The sequence below is a fragment of the Rhynchophorus ferrugineus genome, unplaced genomic scaffold (genome assembly GCF_030347505.1).
Source record: "Rhynchophorus ferrugineus isolate W39M unplaced genomic scaffold, kcgeb_rfMv2 rfM3, whole genome shotgun sequence".
NCBI classification, from domain to species: domain Eukaryota; kingdom Metazoa; phylum Arthropoda; class Insecta; order Coleoptera; family Curculionidae; genus Rhynchophorus; species Rhynchophorus ferrugineus.
Window position 1 is genome coordinate 1,506,724 of NW_027472582.1, and position 22,392 is coordinate 1,529,115.

Sequence of the window (22,392 nt, forward strand, 5' to 3'; positions counted from 1 at the left end):
AAAAACTCGGATTTATTACGTTTGATCATCTTCAAACACTGCTCCGAATCATCAACTCGTCGTTGTTTTTGGTCAAAAGTGAACTCGCGCGGCACGCACTTTGCACTGAGCTTTCTCATACCCAAATATTCGTGAATGATATGATGTACAACCAATCCTGACCAACGTACAAAATTTTAGGGTCATATATAATTGGCTGATACTTCAGAGTCAAACAAAAAAGGTGCCTATTCTACCTTGAAGGTAATATAAGCAGGTGTGCAACAGGGAAGTGTATTGGGATCAGTTCTTTAGCTGCTCTACACTGCGGACTTGCCTACATTGAATAAAAATGTTTTCGTTACATTTGCAGATGACACTGCAATCCTAGCCATTGGAGATAACAACACTCAATCAACCTAAATGTTACAATCTGCTTTTGCTTAAACACAATGATAGACAGTCAAATGGCACATCAAAATGAATCAAAATATATCAGTGCATATTAATTTCACTAACAAAATCAATGTGGATTTATGGTGTTCTATAGGACTGTACCAGCCAAAGCAATAGAAATATTATCTAAAGACTCCAAACTAGCTATTACGAGGTATTATTGATGCTTCATAGTATATTCATAACGTCAATTTGCGTAAAGACCTGACGGTAGAAATTGTCGATAACGTTATCAAGGACTATGCCCAAATACATAAACAGAAGCTCCATGGGCTCAACAATATTGAGGTTCTCCAGCTACTCATTATCTAATGATGGCCTAGTCAGAAGAGTAAATAGGGTAAAAGCATTTGATCTAGATCAGTGAAGTTATTAGTAAAATTCAGTGCAGAGTGAAAACAGTGACAGAGGTTAATCCCAAAGTATCTATCCTAGAATAAGTAATTTATTTTAAAACCATAAAGATAAAAATAAATAACAAGTAAATAAACTGTGCACAATAGCATTCAAACCATCTAAATTATTTATTTTTGTGCGTATTTATTATGAATTTCAAAGTGTTTTAGTAGTGTATGGTCTTTCAATAGGACAATAGGTTAATAAAAACTCCCAACAAGTTATTTATTTACGTCCCACACAAGACAATGCTATTTAAGTGGCTTAATCGAAATGTTACAGCAAGTTCGTTCATCAAGTTTAACCATTTCGTCGACTACCAAACTATCTTCATATAACTTGCATGCACATTGTGTTTCGGGTAAATATTAGCTTTCACAGAGAGCAGATTTCTGTCGTATTTAAGCTGCTAGCTTACCGAGTTATCCTTATAGGATGGTCTGGAGTAAGGATGTCGACCAATTTTTAAAAAATATCGATATATGGAAGCAAAAAATATATGTTTTTTGCTATATATATTGGTATTTTTAATAAATCCTTACAATTAAGTACTACGAAACCTATTTTAGTGAATTAAAATACATATCTATAGTTTTGACAGCATCACAGTATTTGGTTCAATATTAATCTTGAATGAGTTATACTTCATTACACCCTTCTCTTCCAAAAATTAATGAATGACATATAAATCAAGGACAGTTCTTCTGTAATAATAGTTAACTACTGCCAACTGATCAGTTTGAAGTCGATACCGAGCCCAAACAATATAAAAATAATAATAACAGGTCAATTGAAAAGTCCCCGGCCTGAAACATAGATGGCGCTATTAGAATTAAGTCCATATGTTTTAGTTAGCCCTAACCCTCAAAAAATGGGACAAAATTTGACAGCTGTCGGATCATTAGTTTGTGAATTATAGCATTTTGGGTGAAGCAACTTTTGTTATTGTGAAAAAAATGGATAAAAGGGAATTTTGCGTGTTGATAAAATATTGCTTTTTGAAGGAAAAAAATTTGGCTAAAGCAAGAACTTGGTTTGATGCCGAGTTTCCGGACGCTGCCCCAGGAAAATTAACCATCAAGGATTGGTATGCTAAGTTTAAACATTTAAAACATTCTTGCCATATATCTGACAATTCTTGCCATATTCTTGCCATATATTTTGGGATCAAAGAATTTGAGTATCTCTCCCACTTTTTGATATCTTCTTGTATTGAAGGGTTCTGTGGTTGACTAGAGAATTTGAAGTTGAAAGAGACTTGCTAATGAAGTTTAAAGCATAACGTTGTGAGAAATTGTATATTTTTTATGAAAAACTGCGACTTGCTATGCCTTCCGTCAAAATTACTTCTTGTATTAAGGTTTGCCTGCAATTTATTTGTGCAAATATGCAAATTATTTGTAAAACAAACCATTTATAGATTACCTTTAAATGTTTTTTTTTGCCAGCTGTTGAAAAAGGAACATGTATTCGGTATTTTGTTGGGGCAGGGATGTTGTTATTAAAGTAGCATAAATAAATTGAACAAGAACAACAAAGAAATGTTATGTTGCTTTCAATGATTATGCTATAAATTAACAGTTTATCACAACTGCGCACATCAACAAATGAAATGAAAATGATGAAAACGTGAAAAAATGTATACAATTTATTATGAATGATGTGATTGATATTGAGAGATGTTGATATATTAATTGACTACTACAACACATTTTTGCTGGGTGTTTTGCGGCCTTAGCGAAAGCAAATGGCTCAAAAAGCTCCAATGTTTTGGGTAATGAAAAAAGCACTAACATAAGTGCATACTATCTAATAGATACTGCTATGACGAGCATACTTTTTACTCTTACTTTTTAATCATATACCTTTGGAAATTTACCATACGAAGAATTCCTCGTAAATACTTCAAATCAAAATAAATAAACGTGTTTTAATTAATTTTACCTTAGGCACATCGTCAAACTTCTTATATTTTCTGCCATTATCAGTCTGAATATCGATATAAAATATGTTTTTATCTTTAAAGGGCGCCTTCACCATTATGACTTTATATTTTTATTGATTTTATTAATTATATATAAATACTAATATCTTCGTCATTATTATTGGAATAGTTTTTATTAGTTCTTTTGCATATATTTTATGGTGCGTTATAACAACCTTTGATTAGTAATTTTGGCCACTTTCATATTTTGCGAATATCGTCCCTTGTCGCCTTCACCATTTTTCGTATGTTTTTTTTTAATTTTATTTCCTATAGTTTGATAATTGTTATTGGAGCCGCGCTGGTCAGTCTCCAGCACTGCACCGGCATCGTTTTCCCTGTCCGAGTCATTGTTCTTTTATCGACGACATCCGAATAATGTAGGACGGCGGATCAATTTTTAACGCTGAATATTTAGGTTAAAGTCCAACGGACTCGCGTCCAAGGTTTAATTAGTTTTTCATGTCGCCGGTGTTGTCGGCATGAAAGCGCATTCAAACAATTCAATCCGCTTTAAATGGTAAAGCGCAATTTGCTTGTTTATAATTTCGCTGTCTATTTTTATCAGCCGCTATATTTATTATCTGTTACCGCTTGATATATGGCGGTCGGGGAGAAATAATTTCCAACAAATTGTCTCTTGCTTCTGTGGCAGGAGTTATAGATGAAATATACACACATTTTCTTTATTTATGAATATATTTTTATTATTTTATAACTTACAAATTTATCTCTACAATGTCTAAGTCAGTGTGACTGGTTCATAGAATAGTACATAGAGTGTTAGACGTGGTGAAATGAGCACCGAAGACGGTGAACGCTGTGGACGCCTAAAAGAGGTTGTTGCCGGCGAAAATATTTTGAATGACCACCGTAAATAGAAATTGAATGAAATAGCAGACACTCTAAAGATATCTGCTATCATATCACTCATAAATATTTGGGTATGAGAACGTTCTGTGCAAAGTGGGTGCCGCGCGAGATTACATTTGACCAAAAACAACAACAAGTTGATTCGAAGCAGTGTTTGAAGATGAGCAACCGTAATAAACCCGAGTTTTTGCATCGATATGTGACAATGGATGAAACATGGCTCCATCATTTCACTCCGAAGTCCAGTCATACGAGTGGACTGCGCACGATGAAACCGTTCCAATGCGTGGAAAACGCAACAGTTGGCTGGGTGGATGCGCATGGAATAATTTTCATTAACTACCTTGAAAGGGGAAGGACCATCAACAGCGACTATTACATAACATTATTGGACCGTTTGAAGGACGAAATCGCCGTAAAACGGCCGCATTTGAAGAAAAAGAAAGTGCTGCTTCACCAAGACAATGGCATCGCGTCACAAGTCAGTGAAAACGATGGCAAAAATCCATGAATAAGGCTTCGAATTGCTTCCTCATCCACCATGCTCTCCAGATCTGCCTCCCAGCGACTATTTCTTGTTATCAGATCTCAAAAGAATGCTCGTTGGGAAGACATTTTCTTCGAATGAAGAGGGGATCGCCGAAACTGAGGCCTATTTTGAAGCAATGGACAAATCGTTCTACAAAAATGGTATCGAAAAGTTGGAGGGTCGCTATAATCAGTGTATCGCCCTTGAAGGGAATTATGTTGAAAAAAAAATTCGAAAAAATTTGTTTTACTATGGTAGGCCGGGGACTTTTCAATTGACCTGTTAAGAGTGAGCACTAGGTGATATTATAAGGCTTAGCGCGGTTATGAGGTGAACATTTCAGTTGTAAGTACGGTGGCACTAGAAGGCAGAGTACAGAGTTTATTTTGGGACCTGCGATATTAAATAAGCATTACAGATACCTGTAAAGAAAATATTTTATTAGGGCTTGCAAGATACTGGTTTGCAAGTGCGTGTCCATCGATGCAAAAAGTTAATATTTGCACGGGACAAGGTCTGGAGAGTACGGCGGGTGCGACCATTGCATAGTTCAAAAACATTAATCTTTTGTTGTCGGTAGCGATAACTATTAACTGTTTCGCCAGGTTTCAACAGTTTGTAATACACAGCGCTACTCTGGTTCCACCAAACACAGACTTTTTCATCACCTGCCACTATTCGATGCAGAAATGACTTCCGATCATATCCTTGAACCAGCATTTCACGGACGATTTTTCATTTGCCTCTCATTTAATTGATATGGTACCTCCTCCCATTTTCCCATCTTTTGGATTCCCCATTGCTCGTAATCGGTTGCCAATCGTTTCTTGGGCGCTTTCTAACGCTTCTGCCAATTGCTTTTGAGTTTGGGGTAGGTCTTCATCCAATAACTTTTGCAATTTTACTTGCAAATCATCAAACTTTTTCGAACTACCAGAACGTTCTTTCTCTTGCACATGCATTTTCGAAACCGCGCTTTACATATTTTTAGGGTTAGAACATGTTCACGTTATTTTCTGTCATCAAAGATGACTAAGTACTGCATGCCGCAAATGCACGTTTCAAGCTCGAAAATTAACATTTTCAAAGAGGTATAAATCTATGACGGTGTTACTTTCGCAAAACATAACATGTATATATTGCTTTGAATCTTGATGTCATCTGAATAAAATGATATATTTGTCAAGTTATAAGATTGCATTATAGGAATGTTCGTCGGGTCGGTCAGTCCGTCGAAACACTCACTACTATTTTTGGAAGGAATTTGCACGAGAACTGAAAACACTGGTTGAAGAAACACTGTTTATTTCAATGTTAAATGATACATGTGGTCGACGGGAGAATTGAAAGGATATTAGATTAGGTAGAGGAAGTACGGTAGCGCTGTGGAAGTGGTACCATCGTGATGGTCTTTTATAGCCTGGAACTGTATGGTACCAATCCACCGGCGTTGCCAACCTTTGTACTTGTTGGAGAATTCGTGGTGGCCTAAAGGGTCGTTGCGGTCTCCACAGCATACTTAAGCCTAGCAACATCTGTTAGAAAAAGTGGTAATGACTTTTTGGTATAGGTTTCATATCCATCAACAGGGTGCTGTTGAACATATTTCGTACAAACAAATAATCAGATCTCTAGAAGTAATCAGTCTCCTGGCCATCTGACGAATTCTTTAAACATTCATAAAACATTATCATTTTTACAATTTTCTGCTTGATATATCCCGAGGAAAGTGTCCCAAAGTATCAAAATTGTCAACTCAGACAACCAATTAATCAAATCTACCGAGTGTTATACAAAAGCGAAACATAACGTTACGAAATAAATCTTTATCCGCCAAGGCAATATGGACTTGGTCTATTGTTAAACGATTGTTGTGATACAGTTTCTTTTATCGGCAAAAAAAGTAAGCAACATAGTTTTACCCATTCCTTGACCTAAAAAATTGTGGGTGGAGATGTTTGTTGTTAAAGGTCTCGCTCGTTGGATTGTTCAGGAAACAGTGGACACGAGTTCATTCTATTTCAAGTTTAAATTAAATTAAATTAGTAGATGATTAATCGCACCTTCGATTCTATGTACAGAAAAAAATTGCGTTCAATAAATGATCGATTGACACAATTTAGAACCAGCTCTTATTATTTATAACCTGCATTATTTGGATATTTATTTGACTTTAATATATTTTTTTCTTTTTCAGGTGAGTCATATTTTCAATTAACTAGGCCAAATATCGTAAGTATTTTTTTGTAATAGAATTGTACTTTAATTATTTTCAACGTTATGTGACCAACTGTACAGCGAAAAAACATTGGGCAGTTTCCTTTAAGAGGTATCATTGTGTAGTTCTATGGATTCCGTAGAGATGTCGCGCGTAGGCCTGTACAGTATTACATGTTGCCTGCGTTCAAATATATTTAATATTTTTTCCAAGTTTGTAAATTGCATTTTAGTTTCCTTATTTTTATGTACAGATTTGAAATTAATGAAAGGGTTGATTATATGAGAAGCCTAAAGTTTTTGTCAATTTTGTCAATTCAACAATGTCGATAATTATTTATATATTATTTCATTAAGTTTCTTTTGACGCTGAGCATTTTAAAGCTTTGGAAGCTTTTTCCGTTTTCTTTTCGATTGCTTATGTTTTGGGCTTCCTTCCTCTGTATTTACATAATTTTTTATTGTTTTATAATAATAATTTCATAGAAATCTTGGGTGATGCGGTTTTTACATGAATAGAAATGATATTAATATATTTAACAGGGATGTTTTTAATGTTCGTTATTATATTTTTTAAAATTAATCGATGAATTAGTTAATGATACATTTAAATGTTTTAACATGTTTTTGTCATATAGATTATTATTTGAGTTATTTTTAAGTACAGTACTTACATCTAGATATGTTTCGATAATGTTTTGGAGGACATAATGATAATTCTCTCTTTTGATTCAATTATTTTTGAGGTTTTATTAAAACTGTTTCTAATATAACGTATTGTTGTAATATTTCTATATAATAATAATAATAGATAAATCTAATATCGTTATTGTCTAACGATATTGTGCAAAAATAATAAAATTATGTGGTGTTTATTAACATTTCAGGGATAAGTTGAAAAATTACATTTCTTCTCTCCTTTCAACTTAAATAACATTATTAAGTTGGTTTTGCAGTAGTGTCAATATTCCACAAGTATATTTTCTTATCTCTATATGATATTATCCGTAATAAACACCAATTGGCATTTTAAATTGCACTTTATGAGAGTGTTGTAACCTTTCTGCGATAGTGGAAACGGATTATGGGTAATAACAGCCCATTCGGCCGTCATTGAATGGCATTATCAATTACACGATCTAGAGGAAAACTAATGCTATTATTAGCCGAGGGGAATCGGCACCAGGTGGTTTCTACTTTGCTAGAGCGGCGTGCCGCTGTTTTGTAACAAGCGTGAAATGAGCCCGCTAGTCAGTAGGCGATTTGCTTAAGATTCTTCGGCGCTAATGGCTTACCATGAGCGTTGGCGATATCGCATTGATGGATTTTCGATGGTGATTATGATGCTGCTTATCAGTTTAGGGTCTTGATGAGTAATTTCCTGTCGAGTAAACATTTTTTCTTATCTTACTTGTACTTGTATCAAGACACAAGCAAGACGAGTGCTTTATATATTATATATGACGTTAGTATATATTATATATGAGTTACATTATATATTATATATGAATATACGGTATACTGTGTCCAAAATTGGCTTTATAACTGACTGATAAACCAATCTCTTTGATTTTAGATATGTTCTGATTTTTGTCTTATCGAGAATAGATGCCGAGATATTTCACTGATTAACATCATGTTAGATAAACAGCAAAACACATTAGAACCAAAATAAAACAACTATACTGGTTAGTCGGAAGATACTCTCAACTTGATCTAAAATCAAAGAGGTTGGTTCATAAGACAATCATATAGCCAATTTGGACCTATGGGGTTGCACTAAAAATTCAAATCAACTAGTCATCCAACACTATCAAAACAAGATTCTTCGATTGATTACCAATGCCTATCGCTACGTAACCAACGAATAACTACACGATGACCTGGAAATCAAATGGATTTGCGAAGTTATCCAAGATTTCGCCTTGAAACACGAAAGAAGATTACTAAATCATACTAACGTGGAAGCAATATAGCTGCTGGACAGCGCGCAGGATGTCAGGAGATTGAAGCGAACCAAACTATACGAACTTATATAAAGTGTATACCTTTAGAGTTTAGTACCTATAAGTTATTATAATTTTATAATTGAGAAACACATATTGATGTATTTCCTGAAACTCATCTTGCTTGTGAATTAATCCAAGTACAAATGAAATGTAGTAATGAATTAATTTATAATTAAGATTTTACTAAGCGTATCTAATAAAGATGTTATAAAAAATTCACTGATTAATAAAAGGAATCGGATGTCCCCTCAAGTGATATAATTAAGTTTTCGTTATTTTGCCGCTAATTAGGTAGTTTATAAGCCATAATGTTCAGGGTTTTATCTGCATTAAATTGTGCAACATTTATCCATTGTATAAGCCTGTAATTTCTGTAATCTGTCGGAGATTCCCAGACTATAAACAACTTTCATCTTCAACCCAAGTTTTATTACCATATTGAATATATAATGGCAAACCATTTGCACACCTGCGAATAGTTGTACAAATTGTTATTAAACATCGTTAACTTGTAGTAACAAATTGTTTCTATATACTATAAATTTAAATTTATTTATGCAAGAATCTGGGATTATGCATTTTAAGTTTATTTCTTTTCGAATACAATACGTTATGGTGTTAAAACGTTTTTCAATTTTCCTTGATTTGGTTTTTAGACAGGTTCAATCAACTTAAATAGATAAATTAATATTAGGTATAAATAATGTGAGAAATTGCTTCGAAATATTTGTTTAATATGAGTTTAATATTTATATACGACTATAGATATTCAAAATACAGCAGACGCTTCATAATGTAAATAATCAATAAGGAAAATATTGCGTAAACAAAAAATTCGTACTATAGGATCAAATGGAACATGCGGCAACGTAAACAATCTCTACGCTCGATTATGTGATCAGTTCTTGAAGGCGTGACGCCCGACTTTTTACTGCCAATTTAGTGGGGAAATTTCCTATCTAGTTTGGGAGTCCTGCCGATGAAACTGGTTTTGGAAAATGTTAGCAGAAAAAAACAACAAATATAGTTTCTATAGTTCATCCAATAAAACAGCCAATGCACGTCATCAAAATGTATGACGTCTGTACGTCGCAGTGTAGCTGCATTAACTTAGAATTTTGGTTTACAACGTTGGCCGGTGTGTAACCTCTAATTATTACCACTAAATTATCAAGAAAGAAGATTACTAAATCATACTAACGTGGAAGTATTACAATTGCTGGACAGCGCGCAGGATGTCAGAAGATTGAAACAAACCAAACCATACGAATTTATAGAAAGTGTATACTTTTAGTGTAAACTATAGCTCAAGTTATATAATTTTATAATTGAGGAATACATATTGATATATTTTCTCGCACTCGTCTTGATTGTGAATCAATCCAAGTACAAATGAAATGTAGTAATAAATTAATTTATAATTAAGATTATACTAATCGTATCTAATAAAGATCTTGTCAAAAAAAATACAAATAAGTATTGAAACTCATATGAATTTAATTATGGGGATGCTACGCGAAAAATTTATAAAAAATTTTAAGAACTTTTAAATTCTGAGAAGCATTATTGGTGTACCCAGATACTACAAAACTGACTGCTTACACCGAGATCTTTATATACCGATTGTCACTCAGGAAACCAAGAGAATTGCAAGAAGACATGAGGACAGATTGCGTTCCCATGTCAGTATCAGTTATTCAGCTCTTGGATAACCAGAACAGGACACAGACTGAAAAGAATCAAACCATTTGATCTTGTGCAGTGTAGTATATTTAATAGAAAAACAGCAGTGCTAACACAAAAACATGTTATGCCAGATACTAAGATACGATGGGGCTTTCTATGTATATATATAGATTTAATTTATTGCAAAATTAGTCGGCAATGACCAGTAAAAAAGTAATAAATCACTACATAGTATAAAACAAAGTCGCCTTTTCTGTCCCTATATCCCTATGTGCGCTTAAATCTTTAAAACTACGCAACGGATTTTGATGCGGTTTTTTTCAATAGATAGAGTGATTCAAGAGGAAGGTTTGTGTGTATAATACATGTATAATATACTAAGGCAACATTGCTAATTTTAGAGGTTTCTAACGTGATGTCGTAAATTAACCTATTTTTTTAGGCTTATTTAGCAATTAGCAAAAACGCTGCCTAACCCTACGAGTTAGATCAAATTAATGTACTACAGTATTGTACACCATAAAAAGGTCTACAAAAAAGTCCGCGATGGTATATGTTTATCTTTTAGGGATAACCCACATTAACCATTTTTATCGTTTACTTTTTACGTGAGAAAATGGCTTATTTACGAAGCTATTTTAAGCAATACGGCATTAATCCTTATCGAATTAAGTACCTTAAATACAGTGTGCAATTAATATAGATCAATATGGTTCCTTACAGCATGTAAATTAAACAAATATTTTCGGAGATATTACAAATTTAAAATTTGCGTTTAAAAATGTGTAATGTAATAAAAATTGTATGAATTTAGATATTCCAAAGATAGCAGGAAATCTTCATAGTAAGTATAGGGGAAGAGGAATTGTTTTACTCCAAATTTAATGCGTGCAGGCCAAGGGCAGTAATGAACCAAAAATACTGGATCGATTTTAATCATGTTTTCATTGAGTGACATAGGCATATATATTTTATGCCCGTGCAAAGTCGAAGCGGGCTGCTATGTTTTTATATACAACGTTCATATTTTTTCTGTAGTGTATTTAATTTAGTATCAGCATTGCACCCGTGCGAAGCCGGGGCGGGTCGCTAGTAAATAATAATAAACAAAAGAGAACAAAACAAAAAATCTGTAATTAATTTTAATATCTTCCTCGATGAATACCAAAGCATCCATTACATATTTCCTACCCACAAAAGCCCAATAAAATATAGCTGATATCTTTCTCAAGCGGCTATCGGTACAATACACTTTCATTATTCGTTATTTACGAGACCAACAGAGACGACGCATTCTTCGCACGAACCGATTCATTCGCGTGTCATAATTGTCATAATTCCGTAATATTTAACGAAGGCGGAGAACGTAAGCCAATAATGAGGCATCAGAATGCAACCCAAGATGGAATAAGTCACGAGATACGGGCACGGCACCGTAGAAACAGGACCGCTGCACTCGACGTGAGATTGTTGAGAACACTTGCGAATTGGCAATTGTTTATCGAGCACCGTCGACAGATCATTGATCATAACATTCGATCAAGGATAACTGTATAAACATGATTACGAAAATTAATATTTTAAATAATGAACGTGTAAGCGCATTGCATAAAATCGATCAACGTTAATGTTAATAATCAAAATATAAACAAATGCATTCAACAGTTGACTTGATTGTTTCATTTCAGGTTTCTCTCATAATAGGACAAAGAGCACATACATCTTTCATAGTCCACAATATGATTTCGTACAGTTATCGTATTTTAATTATATACTCACTTTTTGTTGTGTCTTCCCTCCTAGTGTTCTCTCATCGCCCTGTCTCGGTAATTGTCAGCATTGAATCATAATCCCACATTCAGAAAGTTTCATTCAGTCATTGTCACTTTTGGAATCGCTTTTTACCTAAATTATTTAATCTTTTTTCTCTAATGTTTCTTTACACATATCCGGACAGTTCTTACATGTATACCCTTTTCGACCAGAATGTCTATTGTAATAATTCTTTGGCACACCCCATATCTATTTAATTTCTGTTGTTAGGATGAAGAACAATATATCTGCAATAAATTATTAATAAATATTATGAGTAACAAAAAATAATCAATTGTTATTTCAACGTTTACGTTTTTCCATCAACTTTCATTGTCTTAAGACTTTACTATCATCTTTTCATGAGTGACCCAATGTCCCATTCAGATAGTAAGTAGTAGATTCTGATTCAGATATACCCATGTTTCATCTAAATACACAGATTGAAATAATAAGACTTCCTTGATTTTATTACACCCTTTTTTATTATATTCTTTTAAAAGCAATATCTGGAAATTCCATTAGACTTCTTCGTGGGTTATTTTAACACCGTTTAAATCCTATATTTTCCAACAGTGTATTAGTGGATGTCCTACACCAATCAATAATCAATTTGGACGTATGGGATATAAATATTGGGTTTTACTAAGAGATCAAACCGACTATAATCTAACCCTGCCATAACAAAGTTCTGTGATTAGTTGCCAATGTTTATCGCTACTTAATCAACGAAAAACTACAAGATGGCCTTGAGATCAAATGCATTTACGAAATTATCCAAGATTTCGCTAAAAATATGTTAAATAAGGTTACTAAATCATAGCAACTTGGAAGCAAAATTATATAGCAAATATTGAAGCGAATCAAACCACACGAATTTGCACATAGAATTTGAAAATACATACATACTGATGCCATACTGATACTTAGTGACATATTCATTTCGTACTTTCCTCGCTGGTGTATTGATTAAGGAGGACTAAATTAATATTGTACTAAGCATATCTAATACAAGACGTAATTAATAAAAAAATACTATTAACTTTCGCAGATATTAATTATATATCTGTCTTTTCTACGAAACCTATATCATTTCTGACTGATATCATTTTCAACTGATACATCAATAAAATAAATAAAATATCAACATTTGGACATTTACGAGATAAGAATAACAAATGTTTAATGACCCACTTCCTAACGTTACCCAACGTAATTGGCCATAAGATGATTTGGTCATAAGCAACAGGTATTATGTGAGACAGCCATCATTCCCTTAACTATTCAGCAATTTAGTTTCGAAAGAGTACCATCGCCAAAGTCATTATACCAATTATACCAATGATTAGCTTCGTTATAGTCATGGGTTTTTTTTCTGGGAATTATGGATGAATTCTGGTTCATATCGTTTAAATTTTTGTTTCTTATGTTTTTTTTGTAAGATTTGGGCTCGATAGAAGCTGGTGCTTTTAGCTTTGTTACATTGTATTTAAAACTTTTAATTACCATTTGTCCGAAATACATTATAGATTTCATTAAGCAATGATTGAACTCTACCAATTGATTCTACACATTCAGAAAACAAAAAATAGTCTTCAAAACCAACATTATTCTCGTTTCCATTGCAATACTTAATATTTTTATATGAATCAGTGTATATTAATAATCTATTTGATTTGTAAGAACAAAAAAACGTTGATATAAATACACATACAACAACATAACCTATCAATCAATCGTCAGATCGGTCGTCTTAAGAATAATTTCGGATTAACGAGTGAAAACATTCATTCTTCAAACGCAATTTTATTTTCAAGACCTCAAAAAAAAAATGTCAAAATTGTTCAGTATTTTAGTAACTCCCAGTATTAGAAATTCTTTATGATTAATTACCATATGCCAGAAAAAGTTACGTAATAAAAATAGTTTTATTTCTAATTTATTTTGAGAATACAAATGTAAACAGATGTTATTCCGAATGACACTACCTAGATTTTAAAATAGAATCTCGGAAAAAGGATACGGTGATTTTGTGTTTCACACATTTGTGTATGTGTCAGGATGGCCGAGCGGTCTAAGGCGCCAGACTCAAGGGGGTTTCCTTGCCTACTTCGTAGGTTGAATGAGCGTTGTGGTCCTCTCTGAGGGCGTGGGTTCGAATCCCACTTCTGACAATTTTTTTCTGTCTTTTTTTCGTCTATGAAAAATCTGATAAATACAATTTAATTAGTTCGATAAATTATTAAACGTATACGTAACCAATTCTTGTTCCAATCATAACGATTAGAAATATTATTTACAAAAACTAAATTTTATTTTTGATATATATTGATATAATTTATGAGTGAAAACGTAATTATTGCATATATTTTTTTTTTAATTCGCTCTATTACGTTAGCTGTAATACTGTATACATATAACAGAGTTTATAATTAGTCTTTGAAGTTTGCATTAAATTCTTACAATATCTATAAATTTAAAAAAAAAATCAATTTACATAAGCTATTTGTTTTTATTTTTTGGTGCAATTCTGTATCTGTTATCTATTAATAGTTCAAAATTTAATGAATCAAAACTATAATGAATTTCGCAGTATTCGGTGTTTAGGATATTTTTAAAAGTGAATCCTAAATTATATTTTTGCGTATTAATATTTTTAACTATATCGTAAACTGGTCCGTAGTTTATATCAGTGAATAGTCAAAGTCAAATGCAATTGATTTCAACATGTCAGGATGGCCGAGCGGTCTAAGGCGCCAGACTCAAGGTTTCCTTGCCTACTTTGTAGGTTGAATGAGCGTTCTGGTCCTCTCTGAGGGCGTGGGTTCGAATCCCACTTCTGACAATTTTTTTTTTTTAAATTGTCTGAAGATAATTGCTCGTATTTCTATATGTATATATATATATATATATATATATATATATATATATATATATATATATATATATATATATATATATATATAGAATATATATATATATATATAGAATATATACAATATATATATTTCAATTATTCCTAAAGCGATAGCCTTATTTGAGTAACCTATACAATCTTCAAGAAAAACTAGTACAGCCATATTTGTGTCGAGCTGAACAATCGCTAATTTTTTTTCTTGATTTTTTTTTCAAAATTTCAATAAATATTAATTTAATTCCATTGTTGTAAAATAATAAATTCTATTTTTTAGAACAAAAATTGATGACTAAACTTGAGAAAGATGTATTAAAGCCCATAGCTAAAGTAATACTTTGTTATACTGTCTGATGGTGCTCTATATAAGTTTATTCCTCTCAAAGTTAATGAATTACTCATTCTAGGATTAATAGGTTTTTAAATAGTCAGTTTCGTCAGTTAGTATAGTCAATATATTGACTAAACTTATGAAATTCAGGCAGCTGTATGCATCAGTGGATGCTGAATTTACTAAGAATTGAACAGAAACCTATCAAACGCAACTTGAAAAACGATTTAAATAATTTTTGTGTCATTTCTTAGTATATAGGAAGCTTTGTTCTAGATTTTGGTTTACTAAGAACTAAAACAACAAACTCAGATTACTGTCATAACCTTGTGGATGAGCTAGATTTATAAAAAATCGTGATGAAATACTAGTATTTAGGGAAAATAATAGTTTTTTAAATTAAGACAACGCCTTCTCTCATAAAATTTTAAAAAATAATTGCAAAAAGCAAGTGTTGCAGCATCCACCTTATTAGCCAGTCTTCTGGATGTTGTCAAACCTCGTAAGCTCATGTTTGTGTAATTGTTTTGAATTCTTGCATCAGTGATTTAATTTTTAAATTTTTATCAAATTTAGATTTAAAAATATTAAATCATATTGCAAACATTCTAGTATATAAAATCAGTACAGAGTAATTTTTTCTGTGGATGTTTTACTGTTCTGTTTTGTTGTTCTATATCAATTTCTGTTTTTAATAATCAAGCCGCGACTATCGCAACAGGATGGTCCATCTACTGTTGCAATAGTCGCGGGTTCAAATCCTGCTGGGGAATGGTCGTAAATTTATGTTTGTGATTGTTTAATATTCGTGATTGTCTTAGGCAAAAGTGTAAAATCCGATAGAGAAAATGATTCCTGCCACGTCAGTAACCAGGCTGGGTAAGACCGGGTGTCTTCTGGGATGATTTCTAAAGTTAATCACTCGCCAGTCGATAGGGTCGAGGACCGTGGTTCGGAGCCCACGTTAAACAGTAGGTTCAGTCCACTAACTTGAGATATCATGTCAGTCGAAGAAAAAAAGACAATATATCCGAAAATAATAAATAATAATAAAGGGTTAACCCTTGAAAATATGAAAAAATTGACTTTCTCACATTTCTAGACCAGAACACCTTAAATTAACTTTTGTTAACTGTTTCTCCTTATCAGTACTAACCCAAAAACCTACTGTACTTCCACCAAACGTGTCCGAGCACATTTCGCAAACAGACAAAGTGACTAACACCGCGCCTTCGCAATTTCCTCGATAAAAACGTCGGTCGAGTAGGCGTCGCCTTAGACAACGCGAAATGCACTTCCTTCCAGGGCCATACCTTCCAAAATCGAATCGGCCGAGCTATTTACATAAATTTAAGGAATAACACACCGACCGGGTGGCGGTAATCGAGAACAAACGAGACAAAAGACAATCGGCGAAGGAAAAAAAACGTGGAACCGGTAGTTTGGCTGGTATCGGGTAATGGCGCTGGCCCACGTTCAGGTAGATTCGCCTTTTGCTTAGCGTAGCCTTTGCAAGAATTTATACAAATACGTTACCTGCTGCCTGCAACCTGTAGGATTATGCGTGGGCCGATTGAATAGGAAGTTTCGGTAAAAGTTGCTTATTTAAATCGTTATACCACGTCATTAATATCCAAGAATTAGTTCGGTTACCGAACATTTGACACTGTTCTTCCAAGACTACAAGAAAGTGAGCAAGACTAATAAAATTTCATTTTATTTTTTTATGTTTGGCTTTTCTATTGTTTACATGTCCGGATTTTGTTGAGAAATATATTTGACTAAGGTTTCTCTTTGAAAAACAAATCATCACAATGCGAATACAGTTAACAGGTCAATTGAAAAGTTCCCGGCCTACAATAGTAAAACACATTTTTTTTTTGACAAAATTGTTTTTTTTATTCAACATAATTCTATTCAAGGGCGATACACTGATTATAGTGACCCTCCAAAGTTTCGTTGTTCATCTCTTCATTCGACGAAAATTTCTTCCCAGCGAGCACTCTTTTGAGATCTGAGAATCGGAAATAGTCGCTGGGGGACAGATCTGAGCCCAATTCATATATTTTTGACACGGTGGATTGTCCTGGTGAGGCAGCACTTTCTTTTTCTTCAAATGCGGCCGTTTTTCGGCGATTTCGTACTTCAAACGGTCCAATTACGCTACGTAATAGTCGCTGTTGATGGCCCTTCCTTTTTCAATGTAGCCAGTCAAAATTATTTCATGCGCATCCCAAAATACAGACGATATAACCTTGCCAGCGGACTGTTGCGTTTTCCACGCTTTGGAGCGGGTTCATGGTGTACAGTCCACTCGGATGACTGTCGATTGGACTTCGAAGTAAAAAGATGGAGCCATGTTTCATCCATTGTCACATATGGACGCAAAACTCGGGTTTATTACGCTTGATCATCTTCAAACACTGCTCTGAATCATAAACTTGTCGTTGTTTTTGGTGAAAAGTGAGCTCGCGGGGTACCCACTTTGCACAGAGCTTTCTCATACCAAAATATCCGTGAATGATATGATGTACAGATTTAGTCAAAATCATTTTATGGATTTTTTTAATGTTTTTGTCGGTAACAACCTCTTTTGGGCGTCCACTGCGTTCACCGTCTTCGGTGCTCATTTCACCACTTTAATTGATTTAATTCTAGTAGCGCTATCTAGGTTTCAGGCCGGGAACTTTTCAGTTGACCTGTTATCGCTGTACTAGAGATAACTACATAATTTGCATAGATGGAACACATATGACAAATAGAAGAAATTATGAATTATTAACAGCAAATTTGTAAACATTTTAAAGCATTAATTAATTTTAAGCTGTTTAATGATTAGTGTTATAAGATATGTGACTATATGATATTTTGTTGTTTGATAATGCCCACTAGTGTAGTAATTTGAAGTTACCAATACTTTGTTGACTATTGAAACTTTATGCCTAAATAGCCCAAGAACCCTAAATAGCCCACGAGGGTGACGGGTTTAAATAAATAAATAATTAACGATTACTAATTAGCTGAAACTTTATTAATTTAATTAATTGCATTTAAAAAAGGTTAGTGAATGTTAGTTCTTGAGATAGTTATTTTAATATGGTTTTTTATATACACATTTAAAGTCTTCTTTTACCAACTAGGAACCATGTTTTACCATCTGGACCAACTTTAAAATACATCCCAGACGACATCCGGTCTTACCCAGCCTGGTTACCGGCGTGACTGGGATCATTTTCCTTGTCGGATTTTACACTATTGCCTAGGATAATCACAAATATTAAACAATCAGAAACATAAATTTATGACCATGCCCAAGCAGGATTCGAACTCGCGGCTATCGCAACAGTAGGATGACCGTCCTGTCGCCTTTACCACTACGCCACCAAGCCGGCTTTAATATGTTTTAGTATACGGACATTTATTATTTTAATTAATGTTATATAAAATACATTTCTGATCTTATATTGAAAATAATATGAAAACAAATTTTTAAACATTTTTAAATGTTTCCTTTTACTGTTTTGAGGGAAACATGATTAACTTATCAAATTTTCGTCGAATTTTGACCACAGATCTCTATTTCTATTAACTCAAATAAATAACTTAAATATTGATAACAGGTCAGTTGAAAAGTTTCCGGTCTGACACAGAGATCGCGCTACTAGAATTAAATCCATATGTTTTTTAGTTAGCCCTAACCCTCAAAAGATGCGTGTATAAATTTGACAGCTGTCGGATCATTAGTTTGTGAATTTGAGCATTTTGAGTTAAGCAACTTTTGTAATTGTGAGAAAAATAGATAAAAAGGAATTTCGCGTGTTGATAAAATATTACTTTTTGAAGGGAAAAATACAGTTGAAGCATAAACTTGGTTTGATGCCGAGTTTCCGAACACTGCCACAGGAAAATCAACCATCAAGGATTGGTATGGTGAGTTTATGGTTAGTTTAGTGGTAAATGCTCGCTGGGAAGAAACTTTCGTCGAATGAAGAGGTAATCGACGAAACTTAAGCGTCTTTTGAAGCAATGGACGAATTGTACTACAAAAATGGTATTGAAAAGTTGCAGGGTCGCTATAATCAATGCATCACTCTTGAAGGGAATTATGTTGTATAAAAAAAAACACTATTTTTGCCAAAAGATGTTTTACTATGGTAGGCCGGATAGTTTGCAACTGACCTGTTAAAATATGTCTCTAGAACCATATCAATTGCTATTAGTCCTTAAGCAAGAACAATTTTTCTTAGACGTTTTCTATTCACCAGACATCAAACTAAATCAAAAGCTTCCATGAATTTTTGACATTCTCAATTTTTATTGTTATTGATAGTGATTATATAGAATCTCGAAACGCTGAATTGTAAACGTGAAGGGGTTATAGCCATTTTTGTTCAACCTTACAACAACCTTGCGATTTTTAAGTTATACAATGAAAAGTGTATTTACATTTTTGTTAGGAAATTGTATAAACCCCGAGTGTAAAAAGTCGATGAAGCTGTTGGGTTGGTATTTAATAATAAGTAAAGAAAAATAAAAGTATATTTGAAAAAAGTTAGTGGATTCCTGTTTACATGACATTTTGAGAGATTAAACGATGGTCCTACATTTTCCATGTTATAGTTCATGACTACATGGAATGATGAAATTTAAACATGCGATTTTTTATTATTTTCAATTTTTTTATTGTCAATATTAAACAATATACTTATTTTACTCATATCGGTAACCTTTTTTCGCTCAGTGCTCGATGCAATTTTTGTTGCAACTGGGCATCCCCTATAATTTGCAGGATGGTACCGTCACAGTTGACGCATTTTACTTTATTGTTGCGTGATGTAGTCCTTTTATGACGAATTTAAAACTTAAAGTGCATCTCAATTCACTCGCCAAACAGTTAAATGTGCGCGATGACACTGAAGTGCGTAGGCTCAAACGCAAACGCAAATACGAACTGATTAATAGACACATAGAGTGAGATTTAATAATCTTTAGAATAAGCTAGAGTAGTTTTTATAATAAGTAGGAATAATATCTAAAATAAGATTTAGATTATAAGTTGTACAGCATATCACTTACTGAAGTGATCTTCTACATCTACATATAGTAATACTTATTGCCCACTGCCAGATTGTTGACGTTTAATGAGGTTAATAAAAAAAAATATCAGTAACTAGATTGAACAATCATTCGTACTATAATCATTAAGCTTTAGACAATAGACGTTTATTGAAAACTAGCGACCCGCCCCGGCTTCGCACGGGTGCAATGCTGATACTAAATTAAATACACTACAGAAAAAATATGAACGTTGTATATAAAAACATAGCGGCCCGCTCCGACTTTGCACGGGCATAAAATATATATGCCTATGTCACTCAATAAAAACATGATTAAAATCGATCCAGTAATTTTGGTTCATTCATTACTGCCCTTGGCCTGCACGCATTAAATTTGGAGTAAAACAATTCCTCTTCCCCTATACTTACTATGAAGATTTCCTGCTATCTTTGGAATATCTAAATTCATACAATTTTTATTACATTACACATTTTTAAACGCAAATTTTAAATTTGTAATATCTCCGAAAATATTTGTTTAATTTACATGCTGTAAGGAACCATATTGATCTATATTAATTGCACACTGTATTTAAGGTACTTAATTCGATAAGGATTAATGCCGTATTGCTTAAAATAGCTTCGTAAATAAGCCATTTTCTCACGTAAATAGTAAACAATAAAAATGGTTAATGTGGGTTATCCCTAAAAGATAAACATGTACCATCGCGGACTTTTTTGTAGACCTTTTTATGGTGTACAATACTGTAGTACATTAATTTGATCTAACTCGTAGGGTTAGGCAGCGTTTTTGCTAATTGCTAAATAAGCCTAAAAAAATAGGTTAATTTACGACATCACGTTAGAAACCTCTAAAATTAGCAATGTTGCCTTAGTATATTATGCATGCATTATACATATAAACCTTCCTCTTGAATCACTCTATCTATTGAAAAAAACCGCATCAAAATCCGTTGCGTAGTTTTAAAGATTTAAGCGCACATAGGGATATAGGGACAGAAAAGGCGACTTTGTTTTATACTATGTAGTGATATAAAATATAATTTTTTTAATATTTGTTGGAAAGTATTATTCCGAACAAAGTTCATATTTCCAATTTTTCGGCTTTATTAATATTTTTTTAATATCTTTATAATATTTAATTTGGATTTGATTAATACCTGGTATTAATGTTGGGTCCCTTTATAAATATTTATGTTTGAAATGTATCAATATGTCTATAGAAAACGCCCGACCCAAGGATCTATTTATTTTTAATAGCAGTACTTCCCTGAATTATTTAATAGCTATAAATGACAAATATTTTTCCGCCAATATGCTTTTCAAAGAATACCTTTACAATATTTTCATCAAAATACAGCCTGGCGAAATTTCCTCGTGCTACCCTTACTGTTAATTTTATTGCAGTATTGATAGTACCTGTTGTAAATGTCCAAACCCTAGTATGTCACGGACCTCTATTCAAAATACACTATTCTATCAATATTCCGAATTTCTTAGTAAGTTTTTCTTAAATTGCAAGAAGTTGTTTATTAGGCTAATAATAGTATAATAGCTAGTGATAGAATAAAGGGACTAATTTAAAAATGATATTTTACTAAAACTTGTTTTCACAGTATTTTCAATATGAAATCAGAAATCTATTTAATACATAATATTAATTAAAATAACAAATGTCTGATTCATAAGACATATTAAAATATATGCAAACTATCTCAAGAACTAACACTCACTAACATTTTTTAAATTGCATTTAATTAAATCTAATTTCCAGTAACTTTCAATATTCAATAAAGTGTAAATTATTATGCCATTGAACACTATGACAATAATATCATGTGTAATGATAAATGTGTGTATATTAAAATAGAGAATATATGAATAAAACAATTTTGAAATTGATATTTCTCTTTAGCATGTATATTAAAACAGCAACGAACACAATTAGGTAATTTATTTTTTACAATTTGGAAATGTATATTAAAGAAATGTATTACAATCATTATATTAACTGTTGATTTTCCAAAATGTAGGTTAAAGACGTAGTAAATAATCGAAATAATTGTTATAAGGTTCAAAAAATAATCTGATTAATATTTTATTAATTTAATATGCAACATTTTACTAC

At 32.8% G+C, this 22,392-nt stretch overlaps 1 protein-coding gene and 2 non-coding genes across 4 annotated transcripts in view; all 3 read left to right on the forward strand.

The window, feature by feature from the left end:
* Positions 1 to 22,392, forward strand: part of Mhcl (Myosin heavy chain-like) — a 366,371-nt gene that overhangs the window by 128,370 nt on the left and 215,609 nt on the right. The window lies entirely within an intron of this gene.
* Positions 13,997 to 14,115, forward strand: TRNAL-CAA (transfer RNA leucine (anticodon CAA)). Its single transcript has 2 exons — positions 13,997 to 14,034; positions 14,081 to 14,115. It is a non-coding gene; the product is annotated as a tRNA-Leu (tRNA).
* Positions 14,671 to 14,786, forward strand: TRNAL-CAA (transfer RNA leucine (anticodon CAA)). The gene is made up of 2 exons: positions 14,671 to 14,708; positions 14,742 to 14,786. It is a non-coding gene; the product is annotated as a tRNA-Leu (tRNA).